The following is a 17045-nucleotide window of genomic DNA, read 5'->3' as shown; positions in this document are numbered from 1 at the left end:
TCGTCATCTGCTTGTTTCCCGCTGGAGAAGGCCCGACCGTCGACGCGCCGAGGAGCATCCACTGGTGGGTTTCCCGCCACCTAAAGACCCCAGAGACGCCGACGACTCAACGCCCTGGCTGGGCCACAGTTCTTCATCATCTCTTTGCGGTCCAGAACTATCGTCACCGAGGTGCCCCGCACGCCTCTTCCTTGCAGGACGCCAACGCTCTGTCGTCAACGAGCACCGCTAGGAACGAAGTTGCCACTTCCTTGCCGTAATTCACCCTGTTCACCGTCGGACTTTCGATGACCCATTACTCCCTCCTTAAAGGGAGGGCACTCAAGAAGGGCCTTCGATTCCCCGACACCGAATGCCAAGATCCCCGACACCTCTCGACGATCTGTGGCTCCCGCCTGAAAGGTAGGCACTCAAGAAGGATCGGTCGACGCATCGTCGGAGAACTCTACTCCACCAGGTACTTTGGGGGGGGTAAAACCTTAATAGGAAGAAGTGAGACTATTGAACATATGAACTGGGCTTGTGCAATGTATCTTATTTACAGGTTGCCCAGGTGGGGGGATCTCCACTCAGAACTGTGCCTCGTGGTAGGGGTCAGTATTCTGCCTACTGTTTCAACCATCTTGCGTTCCTTCCTATCTCCATTGCTGGTTTCCTCGTTATTGATCTGTGTGACATTTTAACCGTACAGTTGATGCACTTTAATGAGATTTGATAACATTAGTGGTACCACTTTAGAATTGTATATATTTATTATTCTGGACTTCCAAGTACAAAGTGCGTTGTTGTGATCGTGTACATACCTTTGAATATTAATTATATAAAGACTGTGTTTTCAGTAATACAGTGTGTGGACATTCCTTTGTGGGGGTTTGGGGACTACACTGTACTTAAGAACCAGCCTGCATCGACTCCTGAGAAGCTAGGCCTTGATTGCTCGTCCATTGCTACCTTATAGAGAATCTTGGCTGGGGTCTTCTGTGCCTTTCCTCTACCATATAGAGAGCCGAAGTACAGACACCCCCTACCAGTCTTTACACTGGTGGCAGCGGTGGGATGCTTATGGTTTTAAGAATCAGTGTATAACCTTGCCACTTATAAAATATCTGCACTTTATTAGATTAAGGTTTGGGTGTGTACAAAATAACTGCATTACAAGCAATGGAGTCTATTGCAAATGGTAAATTGACTCGGATGAGCTTAGAGGCTCTCCAGAGTGCTTGTGAAGCCAGGGAGTTAGACTTTGTGGATATGTCTAGGGCTGAGCTGATAGCTGCCCTGGTGGACTACCAGACCGATGGTGAAACTCTTGATGAGGGGGGGGGAATACAACCAATGAGGACTCTGTCCCTGGGGTTTCTACTGAATCTGTTTCTGGGAATGCTGCCATTCCTGCTGCCTCTGTTCCGAACCCCAGCAATTCCTTGGAACTTGAGTTATTAAGGATGAAATTGGCCTTTGAATATCGCAAGTTGGAAACAGATGCTGAACTTAAGAAGGAGGAGCTGGCTCAACAAGTTGAACTCAAGAATAGGGATCTTGAACTCAAAGACAAGGACACTGAATGTCAGAGAATCCAGCTAGAGAAAGCTTGAGTGGAGACTTCAGCGAAACCCAGTGAGAGTGTCAGGTCCCCAGCAACTAAATTTATGAAGGATTTGGTTGGTGTGTTTTCGGAGGGTTCTGATATCCTCCAATGGATTGAAGCGTTTGAAATGGCGTGTGCAATTCATGATGTTGACAAAAGAGATTAGGCTAAGTGTTTGCTAAGCAGAGTGCCTCAAACTGGATATGACTGTATTCTGAAGCTGAGTGTGGAAGAAAGGGGTCAGTATGAGTGTATGAAATCTGCTTTGATTGCCAAGTTTGGCAAGACGCTTACCCAATACCTTAAAAGGTTCAGGGATTTTAAGAAAAGAGAGAATGTGTCTTGGGTTGACTCGGTGAGTGCTGCGCACATGAATATGATGGGGTGGATTGATGGCTACAAGGTGAAAACTTTCGTTGAATTGTCCCACCTATTGTTTTTTTGAGCATTTTTCTGAAGCCTGTTCACCGGAGCTGCGTCAGTATGTTGCTGACCAGAACATTTTGGATCCCTTTAAGCTTGCTAGGTTGGCTGACAAGTGGGTCTCCCACTGGGTGTCCCCTAAGGACTCCAGTGGGAAGGACAAGGACAAAGAAAAAGGGGCCTCTCAGAAAGCTGAGGAGTCCCAAAAGCAGTCACAGTCGAATAAACCTAAACCCTTCTCTCCTAAAACCCAAAAATCTAGTGGGGATAAGTCATCTGTGGGTGGGAATAAGAGTAGCGGTCCACCTGCTGCAAAGCAGGCTCCCGGTGGTTCCAGTACCGTACCCCGCACTCCCGGCACTTGTTGGGACTGTGGGGCTCTGGATCACAAAAGGGGTGACTCCAAGTGTAACGGTAAGGCATTCGGAGTACAGGCTGTCAGCCTGACCTACCCTTACCCCCTGTCTGAGGTGGAGGCCACTGTCCTCCCCTCCTCTACAGGGATCACCTTTGGTGCTCCCATAGAGATTTACTTAGTGTCCCTTGGGGCCTGGGACCAGTACGTGGAAGTGCTGGCGACTATCCCACAGACCACCCGTAGATTTTTGAGAAGTGTCCTCCTGAATGGCCAGCCTTCTACTGGTTTGAGAGACACTGGGGAAAGCATGACAGTGGTGGACAGGACCCTGCTCAAGCCAGAGGACTAGGTAGATGCTCCTCTAAGAACCACCAGGTTAGCTGGTGGGCCTCCCAAATTAACGCCTGTAGCCTGAGTCACACTCGTAATTGGAGACAAGTCAGCAAAGCTTCCTGTCCTGGTTCAGGACAATGTCCCTGCCAACATTCTGTTAGGTAACAATCTAGTCGAGTTGGGATTGATCGCGGATGGTCTTCCCATGACTGCTGCTGCGGTCACTAGATCACAGGTGACACCGGGTCTGGCTGTGAGTCAGGTACCCGAGCCTAAGGCGCGGCCTAAGGCACGACGAAGGAAGAGCAAGAAGGCCACCTCTGTGGAGGGAGCTCCTTCTCTCCCTGCTGTTCCTCCAGCACCCATTGGGATCCATGCTCTGGATGGGCTGGGTCCAGTGGTAAACCCCGTCTCAACTCCTGTGGGAGGAGAGCCAGAAGACTCTCCTGTGGGAGAGGTTCTCAACCCGGAGGATCCTCCCGATCTTCAATGCTTGTTAGCTGAAGGGGGACCTTGCCGGGCAGACTTCTGTAAAAGACAGAGAGAGTGTCCCTCTCGCGAGGGTCTGAGGAAACAGGCCCTGTCCCAGGCACAAGGAGAGGTGCCTAGGACTTTCCGGATTTATTGGCAGGGTGAGCTCCTTGTTAGTGAGCCCACTTAGCCTGAACCTGGTGCCCTCAAGAGGTTGGTGGTACCCCAGGTTTACAGGCCCTTCGTACTGCAGTTGGCGCATGAGGTGCCCTTGGCTGGTCATCTTGGTACCAAGAAGACTAAGCAGAGGCTCTCTGCCCATTTCTACTGGCCTCGGATGGGAGTAGAAGTGGGGTCCTGCTACAGGACCTGCCCAACTTGTCAGTTGTCTAGCAGAACTGGAGGCAGTATCATTGCCCCACTGCAGCCATTGCCAGTGGTTGGCACACCGTTTGAGAGGGTGGGCATCGACATTGTCGGTCCCCTTGACCCTCCCATGTCCAGTGGGCACCGGTTCATCCTGGTTTTGGTAGATCATGCCACCAGGTACCCTGAGGCTATACCCCTTTGGACTGTTACGGCCAAGGCGGTTGCCCGGGCTCTCCTGGGCTTTTTCACCCGTGTTGGATTCCCCAAGGAGGTTGTCTCCGATTGAGGGTACAACTTCATGTCTAGTTACATGAAAACCATGTGGAAAGAGTGCAGGGTAACCTACAAGTTCTCCACTTCTTATCAGCCCCAGACCAATGGTCTGGTTGAGAGATTTAATAAAACTCTCAAGGGCATGCTAGGTGCTTTGGAGAGCCCCTAAGGAGGAAATGGGATCTCCTCCTGCCATGCCTGCTGTTTGCTTACAGAGAGGTACCTCAAGAAGGCATTGGTTTCAGCCCCTTTGAGTTACTATTTGGACATCCTGTGAGGGGGCCCCTCGCCTTGATCAGAGAAGGTTTGGAAGCCACCCCTCCCGGTCCCGCCAAGCAAGTGGGGGACTATGTGTTAGACCTCAGACGGAGGATGACACAGATGATGGGTCAAGCAACGGCGAATCTCAAGGCCAGCCAAGAATTGAACAAATACTGGCATGACCTTAAAGCATCGCAAGTGGATTGGACTCCGGGACAGGAGGTCCTCGTGATGGAGCCTACCAAGCCTCGGGCATTGGCAGATAAATGGACTGGACCCTTCCAGATAATCTCCAAGATGGGTGAGGTCAACTATCTGGTTGACATGGGAGTCCCAGGGGTAGCCCCTCAGGTATTCCATGTCAATAGGCTCAAGCCTTTCCACCGGAGAGCAGAAGTCTCATGTCTCTTGCTAGCTTTAGAGCAAGAAGAGGATGAGAGTGAGCCCCTTCCTGATTTGCTGCATAGCAACCCTCAGGATGGCTCAGTGGAGGGAGTGCAGCTCTCTCCAGATTTGACAACCGAGCAGCAGAGGGCCTGCAGGACTTTGCTCCAGCAGTATGCCTCTCTGTTTTCGCTGACGCCAGGCCTTACACCGTGGTGTAAGCACGAGATTGACACTGGTGACAGCGTGCCTGTCAAGAGCAGGAGCTACCGAATGTCAGATACGGTTAAGAACCACATCCAGGCTGAGGTCGCCAAGATGTTGGATCTGGGTGTTATTGAACCCTCAACCAGTCCGTGGTCCAGTCCCGTGGTCCTGGTCCCCAAGGCAAGTTCCCAGGCAGGTACCAAGGATTGGAGGTTATGTGTGGACTACCGAGGAGTCAATGCGTCACCAAAACCGGCGCGCACCCATTGCCCAGGGCTGATGAGCTCGTGGACACCATAGGTGCTGCCAAATTTGTGAGCACCTTTGACCTCACCTCAGGCTATTGGCAAATAGCTCTGACGGACCATGCCAAGGAAAAGACGGCGTTCTCAACACCAGAGGGACTCTACCAGTTTAGGGTCATGCCTTTTGGGTTGAAGAATGCCCCTGCCACCTTCCAGAGATTGGTCAATCATGCTCTCAGTGGGCTGGACGCCCTTTGTGTGGCTTATCTATACGACATTGCCGTCTACAGTTCCACTTGGGAAGAGCACTTGACACATCTGGGTAGAGAGTTGCAGGCCTTAAAAAGGGCTAACCTCACTATCAAGGCCACCAAGTGCCAGATAGCTCAGGGGAAAGTCACGTATCTTGGTCATGAGGTAGGAGGGGGTCAAATCCAACCTCTCCCCAGTAAGGTACAGGATGTACAGGACTGGGAGACTCCCACTACTCAAACCCAGGTGAGAGCCTTTTTGGGCCTCACCGGGTACTATCGCAATTTCATGGCGGACTATGGAACAATAGCTGCACCACTGACAGCTCTGACTTCACCCAAGCAGCCTAGGAAGGTCAATTCGACTGAAGACTGTCAGAGGGCCTTTGATGGCTTGAAAGAAAGTCTGTGTCTGGCACCCGTGTTGTGTGCGCCTGACTACAGCCGACCCTTCATCGTCCAGACGGATGCCTACGACACCGGAATTGGAGCTGTTTTGTCCCAGTTAGATGACAAGGGGAGAGAACATCCTATCATATTCATCAGTAGACAACTCAAGGGTAGAGAACTTAGGTGGGCTACTGTTGAAAAGGAATGTTTTAGTATAGTTTGGAGCCTTAGGCATTTTAGGCCCTACCTTATGGGGTCTACCTTCAAGGTCCAAACAGATCATAAGCCCCTGAAGTGGCTTATGCAGATGAAGGGTGAGAACCCGAAACTGCTCAGGTGGTCCATTAGCCTGCAAGGGCTAGACTTCACCATAGAGCACAGACCAGGGAAGAGTCACGATAATGCAGATGGCCTTTCCAGAAGGTATGTTGACCGTCTGGATGAGGGTGTCTATCCCGTGGGAGATTAGGCACCCTCCACCTCAGTCTGGGGGGGCGACTGTGATGCTGGAAATGCATCGGAGGGACAGGGCCCCCGTATCCTTGTCGATGCTTTTCATCGTGTGTTCTGTGGTGTTTTCCGCGCAGGAGTTCATGTGGGACTCCTGGCGGTGCAGCACTCTTTTGGTTTGGTGAACGGACCTGTGGGATACCCTTATGGCACCCATTGGTGGGGGTACAACCCTGTGCACCTAGTGTATGTTTTTGGGCACCTGTGGGTGGCCCGCAGAGCAGGGTAGGGTCTGGTGGCAGCTCCATGCTGAGTTTGACAGGTGTGCGGAGTATCCTCCATTTTGGGATACCCCGGCCCTGCCATTGGGATCAGTTGATTCCTGATGGAAAACAAGATGGCCCCGGTGGCCTCTTGCTTTCTATTACCCATTACCTTGTTTTCCCAAAGTCCTGGGAAGCCCTGACTCTGTCCCTTCCCCCTGACTGGCTGTTGGGTGGAAATGCCATATATGGTGTTGTTGTGAAGGCCCGGCCAGACTAGCTGGAGCCTTCCCGGTGATGTATGTTGTGGGTACCTCCTGTGGGTGGGACCTGGGTGAATGGAGTGTGTGACGAATATGCATTCTGTGTTGTGGGTGTCTAGTATCTGGTGGTTGACACAATGACTGAGACAACCCTGCCCGAAACCGGTATGAATGCAGCTTGGAGTGTTGAATGGCTCGGTACTTGTCCCAATACACATAACTTGTTGTGAGTGTCTGGAGAGAAGTGAATGGCCTGAATACCTCGTGTGCCTGATTGGCTGCCTGCCTGCATGAATGCCCGTAGTCGTGATTGGATGCTTGAGTGTGACCCAGCGGAATGAATGGGAGATCAACAGTACATCTGGGGACCTCTCACTGCTAGGAATCATGTTCAGAAGCTGAAGTCCACTACGACGAGTAACTGGAGTAACTGACGCTTGACCTTGAAACCCCCGCTGAACGAGAAGGAGTGCTGTGGCTCTCCCTCGCAATCTGAAGGCTGCTGTGTTTCCAAGGACTGACCCAGAGAGGACCTGGTAAGGCGCCCTCTTCCCGAGCTACGAGGGACCATCATGCACAGCTGATCTTTGCCAACGCTCCCTGGTAGACAGACCTTCGACAGGCTGCCGACCCGATACAGGGACTGCAGCGGAACTCCAAGGAGAAGCCCTCGGACTGTTGTCCGCCACTGTCGACGACCGCCATCGCTGACCGGAGCCGCCATGCTCCCGTTTGCCTAAGAATTTTAATTGCTCATCGGACGCTCTCGTCTGCATCGTCATCCGCTTGTCTCCTGCTGGAGAAGGCCCAACCGTCGACACGCCGAGGAGCATCCACTGGTGGGTTTCCCGCCACCTAAAGACCCCAGAGACGCCGACGACTCGAAGCCTTTGCTGGGCCACAGTTCTTCATCATCTCTTTGTGGTCCAGAACTATCGTCACTGAGGTGCCCCGCACGCCTCTTCCTTGCAGGACACCAATGCTCTGTCGTCAACGAGCACCGCTAGGAACAAAGTTGCCACTTTCCTGCCGTAGTTCACCCTGTTCACCGTCGGACATTCGACGACCCGTTAATCCTGCCTTAAAGGTAGGGCACTCAAGAAGGGCCGTCGATTCCCTGATACCGAACGCCAAGTTCCCCGACACCTCTCGACGATCCGTGGCTCCCGCCTGAAAGGGAGGCCCTCCAGAAGGATCGGTCGACGCATCGTCGGAGAACTCTACTCCACCAGGTACATTGGGGGGGTAAAACCTTAATAGGAAGAAGTGAGACTATTGAACATATGGACTGGCCTTGTGCGATATATCTTATTTACAGGTTGCCCAGATGGGGGGATCTCCACTCAGAACTGTGCCTCGTGGTAGGGGTCAGTATTCTGCCTACTGTTTAACCATCTTGCGTTCCTTCCTATCTCTATTGCTGGTTTCCTCGTTATTGATCTGTGTGACATTTTAACCGTACAGTTGATGCACTTTAATGAGATTTGATAACATTAGTGGTACCACTTTAGAATTGTATATATTTATTATTCTGGACTTCCGAGTACAAAGTGCGTTGTTGTGATCGTGTACATACCTTTGAATATTAATTATATAAAGACTGTGTTTTCAGTAATACAGTGTGCGGACATTCCTTTGTGGGGGTTCGGGGACTACACTGTACTTAAGAACCAGCATGCATCACCTCTTGAGAAGCTAGGCCTTGATTGCTCGTCCATTGCTACCTTATAGAGAATCTTGGCTGGGGTCTTCTGTGCCTCTCCTCTACCATATAGAGAGTGGAAGTACAGACACCCCCTACCAGTCTTTACAACCCCCCACACTACAACCCCTATACATGGTAACCTTAAGTGTCAGAACCCTCTTCTGAGCAACATATTATTCATGACTGCAATACTATCCAAAACAACCAGGGGCCCTCGGTAGCCCCCACACGACCTACCCCCTGTGAATGTTACCAAAGAAAAATTAAACTATGTATCCAACAGACAAAAATAAGGGGAACTCTTCCTGTTCCAACCCGGTAGCTATACTAAGCCCTTGTCGCCATACGCACCTTGAGGCCACCCCTCCTCGTACAATCATAATCTCTATTTGTGAAGTCCTATTTGAACATCCTTTTGTAGGTGCAGCATTACGAGGCCAGCGTTTCCCTCTTGATCTACCCACCCTAGACCAACCCAGTGAGTGGTTCCATGAATCCCAGTAGATTCTCCCAGAGGTCGGTGGTAGGCTACTCTCTCACTGATCTGCCAGATGTAATGGGACTTGGCCTCAATTGCTGTAGAAATGGATAACTATAGACTCATCAATAATCCACCTCCTTGTTCCTCAATCAAGTTCTGACGTTACACAAAGCCCTGTATCTAGGTGACGTAATAGGAGACAAGTCTTGAAACAACTTAATTTGCCCTCCTCTGAAAAGAATGGCAGCTGCTGTGTGGGCTACAGTCAGGATGTCTTCTTTTATTCTGTAGTAATGCACCCTGCTGAGACCGTCAGGAGTACGGTCCGACTGCCGTTAAAATGAGGACTATATTGAGTATATTCTATCCAGGACCATTTTGGCACAGTAGGACATGATGGAGCAATTCCTGGACAAAACCCTTGAATTCAGCATCTGGAAAGTGTTTTGGAATTTCATGAATCTGAATGCTGTTACACCTTTGTAATAAAGTAAATAGTAATCCATTGACCATGTGCGCTACACCCTGCAACATCAATACACTACCAATAACGTGTTCATCAAAAACGGACACAACTCAAAATCAGTTTTTCAAAAGTAAATATCTCATTGTTCCAGCGTAGTATCTTCAAACATGTCATATTAGTCTGGTATGCTGCCGACACGTGGTTCAACACTTTGACACAGGTTGTCTTTAGGGCTTTGCTATACCATACATTTTGAAAGTAAACAACACAATAATCAAATATAGACAATAGTATCAAAATATAACAAGAACATGTAGATTACCACATGAAGTCAATAATAAAATGAAGACAATAATATCAAAAATGAAACATGAATATATACAGTATCACATAGAGTATATGATCCAATTGAGTAGTTACATCCATCACAATTCATTGAATAAAAATAGAATTTCAAATGCCAGCATTGATTGCAGCAAGAAAACGGTTGATGGATTACTATTTACTTTACTTGGTGATTTAGGGTTAGGATCATATTCCGACGACCATTGCTTGCAGATCAGCCACCCAGACTCTTTTTTGAGTAGATTTGTTATATAGGTTTTGTGATCTTTAGTCAAAGAGGTACAGAGCTCGAAGAGGATTTAAACTCTCTTCCTTGCTGTTACACCTTCGCCTATTTGCCAGATCTTCTGGCTTCAGTAGCTTCGCCAATCATTGTGATTCCAGAAATTCAACTCTGTTTGCCAATTCCGAAAGTTCATATCCTTGTCCGCTTGCCCATTTCTCAACCTTGTCAAAACCTTTCTCAGCCGCTAATATCTGTGAGCCCAGCCTTGAGACTTTCTGAAATAATTCCCAAAATTCCCATGACACTGCCCTGAATGTCCCATTTGTCTTTGAAGGGCAGTTAAGTCTACATTAGAGGATTGATCTGTATAACTCTTTACCACTGTTGTCTCTATCTCATACATTTTATGTTTTTCCTTCTTGTTCATGAGGGACATGATGTTACCCTTTCTGATGTTTTTGCTGTTTTACTCAAATGATATATTGCTTTGCTTCTGAACAGGCTCAATCAGCATCCTCAGGACCAATAAATGGGGAATGTCCTTACAGTAAGCGAGGTCTGCCAGTCTTCCATGGCAAGCAAAAACAAATACCCACCATCGAAAGGGAAAACAGACTCCATTTTCCCTTTCTGTGGCGGCCATCGGGAGCGGACACGCTGAGCACAGAAGTGTTCCCAGCTTGTTCGCTCCCGGAAAACGAGAAAAAAGAAGGTAAGTGGGGTTGGGAAGGCGGGGAGTGGATTGTTTGCAGGGGAGGGGGAGGATGAAAAAAAAACTTACCTGAATCCCTGACAGGGGGGATAGCAGCCTCCAGCCGTGTGGAGGCTCGGAGCAGGGATTGCCCCATTCGAGCCTCCTCATTGGCTGAGGGGCTGCCACGCCCCCCAGGGGGAACAAAGGAAAGGAATCCCGGGTGAGGGATTCCCAGTCAGGTAAAGCCCCGGTGAGGGCCAATCAGATTGTTTGTAACATTATGATTGACCCTCACCGGGTACTAATAAGCAATCACTTGGTCTTGCAGGTTCTGTATCATTCGGGTGCTTTGCTTGTTTGAATGTGGCATCTCAGGGCAGCACTTGGATGACAATCCAGATCACATCCTTGGACGCTCCAGTGCCCCCACCATTTTCAGCTCTGGCTGCTGCAGGCCGCGCCATCTCTTCAACAGTAACAAATGGAGGTGGTTCCTCAAACATCCGCACCATAACGCCACCATAACGTGGGCGCCAGTTCCTCTGGGGAAGTGTCCTCTGAAACGCCCTCACTAATGTGAGCCAGAAGTAGGCATTTCCTACATGGTGTGTTGCATGGCCACACCCCATTCATGTAGATTGTATGCAAGAATGAATAGTGTGCTTTTGGAACAGGTGAGCTAACAAGTGAACGACAACACTGCTTGGAATTGGCATTTTCCAGGCATTGCCATAATGGCAATAACTGTCCACGAAATGACAACAGATGACAAATGGTGTTAGGCCCTGCACCTATTATGGCAGTACCTGTTGTAAGGAAGGCATGGTATCAACAGAAAGACAGACACAAATGACCACAGTTCAAGGGTGTTTATTGAACTTCAAAAAGGGTTTGAAAAACAGCCATCTAATCCTAAATCTAAAGATGGGAGCAAGCTACGCCCATCAAATAATAATAACGCAGTCCTAGTGGTGTCTTGTCAAAATGAAAGGGCCTATACTTTAAAACATATTACCAATCCTTACCTCTAAATACAAATAGTGTAGGAAACAATGTTTTTTAATAGAAAGAAGTGTTCAATAAATTATACGTCAGGATATTCAGGGCGTTTGCCTCCCTTTCCCACATTTTCAGCACAGGACAAGGCGACACACTCATGCTTGGCACAGACTCTGGCTTCTTTAGCACAAGGGTGCAGTTCAAACATTAGCGTCGGGGCCTTGTATGCCCAAGTCTCTTTGTCTTTCAAAGTCTCTTCTTTCAGAGGGCCTGATGCGACAAACAAACAATAGGTTCATTTCCTCTTAGGACTTTGCAAATACTCAATTTCTCAGGTGATTCCCTATTCACCTCGGATCCCCCTCAGTCGGGCTCAGATCCCCTTCAACACAATGCTTGTAGGATTTCCATGTATCCAATTTCTCACATGATTCATGGTTCACCCTGGATTTCCTCAGCTGGGCTCAGATCCCTTTCAACACAAGGCTTGTAGGATTTCCATGTATTCAATTTCTCAGGTGATTCATTGAATCCCATTGAGCTGGGCTTACATCCATTTCAACACAATGTTCAATCAGTCTCCCTCCGCCGGGCTAGGACCAATTTAATTCACTTTACCACAAATTTGCTTTACCCCAAATCTTTCGATTGATCCCTGGTTCAGGCTCAGACCAACCTTTTCTCTTTTGTTTTCAAATCTATTGACAGTATCAACATCAATGACTTAAGGATAGTGCACAGGATTTTGCTTGACCTGCTGCAGGACCACTTTGATTCACAATTCTTTGCCACTCTTTCACTTTTGCCACATCTCCTTTGGATACCTTACAAGACCCTCGAATGAGCATGCACATGGTGCCGGACCACTCTGTTGAAGGTATTGTATCTTGGTTTCAAAGTTCAATCACTCATCTGTTGTTCAATTTTACTAAGGTTGGTTATCACATGCATTTCAGACACTGTTCACTTCAGCTCTCACCATACAATGTTGCCACTTGCAACCTTGGCTTCAACACAGACCAGTCTGGTATTGGCCTCCCCAACTCACAGGCTGTGTTGTTTTCACTGCCGCTGCTTTGTTGTGGGAGCCAATGACAATACCATGTCAGCAGGCGATTCTCCCCACCTTGATTATCGACACTGGAGGGCTGGGTACCTCCGACACACAATGCACGTTTCTTCAGCCTGGTTTCCCGGTCTTACGTGTTCTATTCTCGAGGTTTCCTGAAAGTATCAGTTTATTGTGAAAAAGGTGAAGGGCACTTCCCTCCTCGTGATCCTCTTTCTCCTTGTGTTAAACTGCCATCTCGGAACTGCTGTTTCCTTGTGTGCTTTGCCTCACTCAGAGTGTACTCCCATGCTCCGCCTTTTATCCATGTGGGGAAGTGTAATGGATATCAGGTGTGTGTGATGGTCAGTAATTGCCTGACCCTACCGGAACATTGTATTAGGACATGTTAGGTATACAGCTCAGGCGTTAGTCCGTTTTCTCTCATAGCGAGATGTCCATGAGAAAGTGTTTGTGTTATGAAAGGGGGGGTAGAGTTCCTAAGTATCCTACCAGTAGGATGGGGTAAAGGTGTTACAGGGAAGGGGATACTGCATCTCATGATCCGGTGTCCCACTCCCACTCCCCAAAGACCCCTCACCCAGGTGATCCTCCCGCACTGGTCCACCCTCAGGAACTGGATCCAAAAATGATGGCCGTGTCCTGGCCACCTGGATGACAGATCCCAGGGGACTAGTGGGTGGGACACCTTCAGGTTTCTCGCACTGCCCATAAGATGACACCAGCTGGTATGCAGTCACCTGATGGTAGGTGTAAGAGAGGCATGGTATCACAAGTATGACACTGAAACAAAAGGTACAATTTGGAAAAACTCCTAATTTGCCCTATAGCTAGAATGGGAGTAGTATAAAACAGTCCTAGTTGAGTCCATCAAATCAGAATGGCCTACACTAACAAAACCTAATGCTTGCCCTATTTCCTGTTCAAAAAATGTGTAAATGACAATATGTATGCAAATGAAAATCAGTGTTAGAAGATAAAGAATAAATGTGGCTGAGTCAGCTCTCCTCCCCACGTTAGACAGCACAGAGTAAGGCGTTCCCCGTAGACAGGATGATACACTCTGGCTCAGGTTCTCAAAACAAAGTCAGTTCAAAATCTATCATGTATCGAAGCCCGACTGGCCTTCCACGTTAAAGTCTCTCTGTGAAGCTTTCAAAACACAGTTCAACAAAAAGTCCATGCCAGTCTCCATCAGTCGGGTTTGGACCTTTCAAAGCAAAGTTTCATGTAGGTCTCCCTCAGTCGGGCTCGGACCTTTCAAATGTACAAAACAGTTGCAGGGATTCACTTCCCCAAGCTTAATTCACATCCTGTAGGGGTTCCCTTCCCCTAACTTATCACACTTCCGGTCTCACTCAGTCAGACCTTTCCCTGATGTCGTACATTTTTGAATGTGTGTGGCTTTTACCATAGACCTCCGGAGGACCACTTCAACTTTCCCTTCAGCTCATACTCTTGTGTTATTTGCCCCAGTGTCTCTTGGTCTGGGTAGTTCGATGTCATAAACACAAAAGTTCAACGTTCACATTTTCACCCCCAGCCCTTTTTCCCGGGGTTAATTTTGATCACTTTGCTTTTTATATTTTACCTTTCGTGGAGACTTTCGACTGGACACTTCCTTTCGCCGGACCACTCCGCTACTCAGTATTGCTGGTTTTACAGCTATCTGTAATTCAAAATTCATCACAGGTCTGCCTTCCTTTGCGTCTCATCCACACGTGTGCAGCCTTCAATTGCTCGATATAATGTTGCAACTTCAATCTTCCTTTAACACATACTGTTCTTTCATGGTGCTTGCCATCTCACCGGCTTTGTGCATTTCTTTCTTGTCTTTGCAGTTTTTAATTCAAGAGTCTAGGTTTATACCACAGGCTTGGCCTCGCCTCCCAAACTCTGCCGTTCACATGGGAGGGTCGCTGGCGTCCTTGAAACACAATGCAGTCTTGTCTGGGATTTGTCCTTCTCCACGTGTCTTTCACAGCCTTTTGGAGGCAACATCCTCCTGCAGGGAACTCCTGGGAATTCTCTACTCTTTGCTCTCATCCCTCGGTCCATCGCTCTGCTCCAGTAGGTACGCCTTCACCCTGGAAGTTCTGCTTTTGCTCGTGTTCCACCTTGCTCAGAGTGTGTCTCTATGTTCCGCCTTTTATCTGTTGGAGGAGAGCTAATTGGTATCAGAAGTATGCACTTAAATTCTAGTGCCTGACTTTGCCAGATCTGATTAACAGGACATGTCCAATGAGATATGTAAGGGTTAGCCTCTTAACTTTCAGTCGCCCTCTTCCTTGGCCCAGTGTTTGTGTGAAAAGGGGGGGGCTGTGACAGTAGAGAATCCTATAAAATAGGATGGGTCATGTGTATGGCAAAGTGGGGAATACAGCATCTCACCATCGGTCACCTCACCCCAACTCCCCGAACACCCCTCACCCAGGTGATCCTCCCACACTGGTCCAAACCCAGGGTCTGAATCCAAAAGCTATGACCGTGCCCTGGCCATCTGAGAGAGGGATTCCTGGGGACTAACAGGTGAGATACCCTTTGGTTTCCCACATAACCATGTTGACCAAAACAGGCCAGGTCAGTTTGAGTCAAATCAGCACAGACATAGAGCACTGAGAGATGACTTTAGGGATCAGGAAAGATTTAAGAGCCTAGACGCACAAGTGAAGATGCTCTCTGAGTAGATAGGAAGACTGTATGATAGCCAAAGAAATCACCAACAGATGACAAATCAGAATGAAGAGCATTAGAGTGACACTGCCCAAGGAACCAGTAAGTGACTAGTCAGGCGAACACCCAGGACTGGAGAACAGGTACAAAATGTCACAGTATTGGATAAACACACAGGATGCACTGTATTTTCGATTTTGAGAATAAGATATGCAGTGACATTGGAAATAGAAACACACACAAGAAAGGGGTGTGGTTTAACCTGCAGTTAAACCAAACTGATGACGCCATTCACATGGGTGAGGACAGTGAAGGACAAAAGAAAAATACACATGATTACACTAGTTTTAATGGTGAACCCAACGAACACTGGAAAAGAAAACAAACTAAAAAAATGTACATTGCAAATGGAAAGAATGAGGGGAGTTCCAATAAACAAATACCCCCCCAGTGTTAAGGGTGCAGGACACTCATGACAAGGGGGTGAAAAAGAAAGTGTTCAAATGTGTGATGAGGAAAAGGGCCATCACATGTTTAATGCTTTGAATGATTCATTCCAAAAAGCACAAGTGGGAGCACAGAAAACGTCAGAAACAAGTGAAATCGAAGTCAGTTAAATGACTAGTAAGGAGAGGGTAAACACAAAAAGGGAGATGGGGTTCCATTGTCCGATGAATCTAATACTGTTCATATCTCCACAGAAGTAAAACCTCTGCAAAGGACACAGGCAGGTGAGTCCCCAGAGGATTATTTCATTGTCACAGATATTCAATGAGGTGCAGTTAACAGGTAAAGTACAAGTGCATGGTATGTTCCAAGCACAACAGGTGTTAACAAATGAAAAAGAAGTAAATGAAAACACAGATAAATCGTGGACAATAGAGGAGGTATGGGATGACACTGAAAACAATGTGGAGAAAGCAGATAAGGAACTGGGTGAGAATTCAAGCAGACCCATTATGCAGGGAGGCCAGTCAATAGCAAAGCTTCAGATGGAAACATAAGCAAAGAAGACAGGAAAGTAGAAAATGAGATGGTCACAAAGGGGGTAAGGCATCATTCCACATGCCCCTTTGTTTAGCAAGAAGTCTCAAGAAAGATCAGTCCTATAATCAGTAACAACTCTCATTTCTTATGTATACTAGAGGAATGTGAGGATCGATATGATGCCACTATCACAGTAGAAGAAGCAATGGTTTTCCAATGTTGGATAGAGGAGCACAGGCTACTGTAATATCAAGGAAACTGCTGGATAGCATAAATGAAGGAAAACAGCAACAAAACACTTTAAAATTAAGACCGATTGAGGGCACTGTGCATCATTTCAATGGTGAGGAAATACCTGCGGAAGGTGCTACCGAGATTAACATTAAGGTAGGGAAACATAAATTAAGACAAGAATTGGTGGTCACTCCAATTGAGGAGATGCTATTCCTTTTAGGCATGAATTGTCTCAAGCGCTTGTCGCTGCTTAGTGTTGGGGTAAATGGCGTTTTGTGGTCATTGGCGAAAAAGCCCCTAAAGCCTCAAGAAGTGGTAAGATAGGGTAGCAATGCAAAAGAATGTCACACCATTGCCAAGTCAGAAAGTGCGGTTAAAGTATATGTTCAAAATGGCTGCTGTGAGAAACCTGACAGTATTCTTCCACTCCCTCCCTCTGGATCTTCTATTCAGGTGGCATGGGAAGGGCCATCCGCTTTTTTTTTTTTTAAATATAATTTTTATTGGCATTTTTAGGTTATTACAACATATCGTTTCAATTCGATTCCATTCCCATGAAGAACATTCTAACAATAATCCTTCCCCCCCCTACCCCCACCACCCCCCATAGCCAGTGAACAGGTATCGATTTCAAATT

Source organism: Ambystoma mexicanum, chromosome 6p, assembly GCF_040938575.1.
Source record: "Ambystoma mexicanum isolate Mex_15411 chromosome 6p, UKY_AmexF1_1, whole genome shotgun sequence".
In the NCBI taxonomy this organism is placed as follows: domain Eukaryota; kingdom Metazoa; phylum Chordata; class Amphibia; order Caudata; family Ambystomatidae; genus Ambystoma; species Ambystoma mexicanum.
This window is presented reverse-complemented; position numbering follows the sequence as displayed.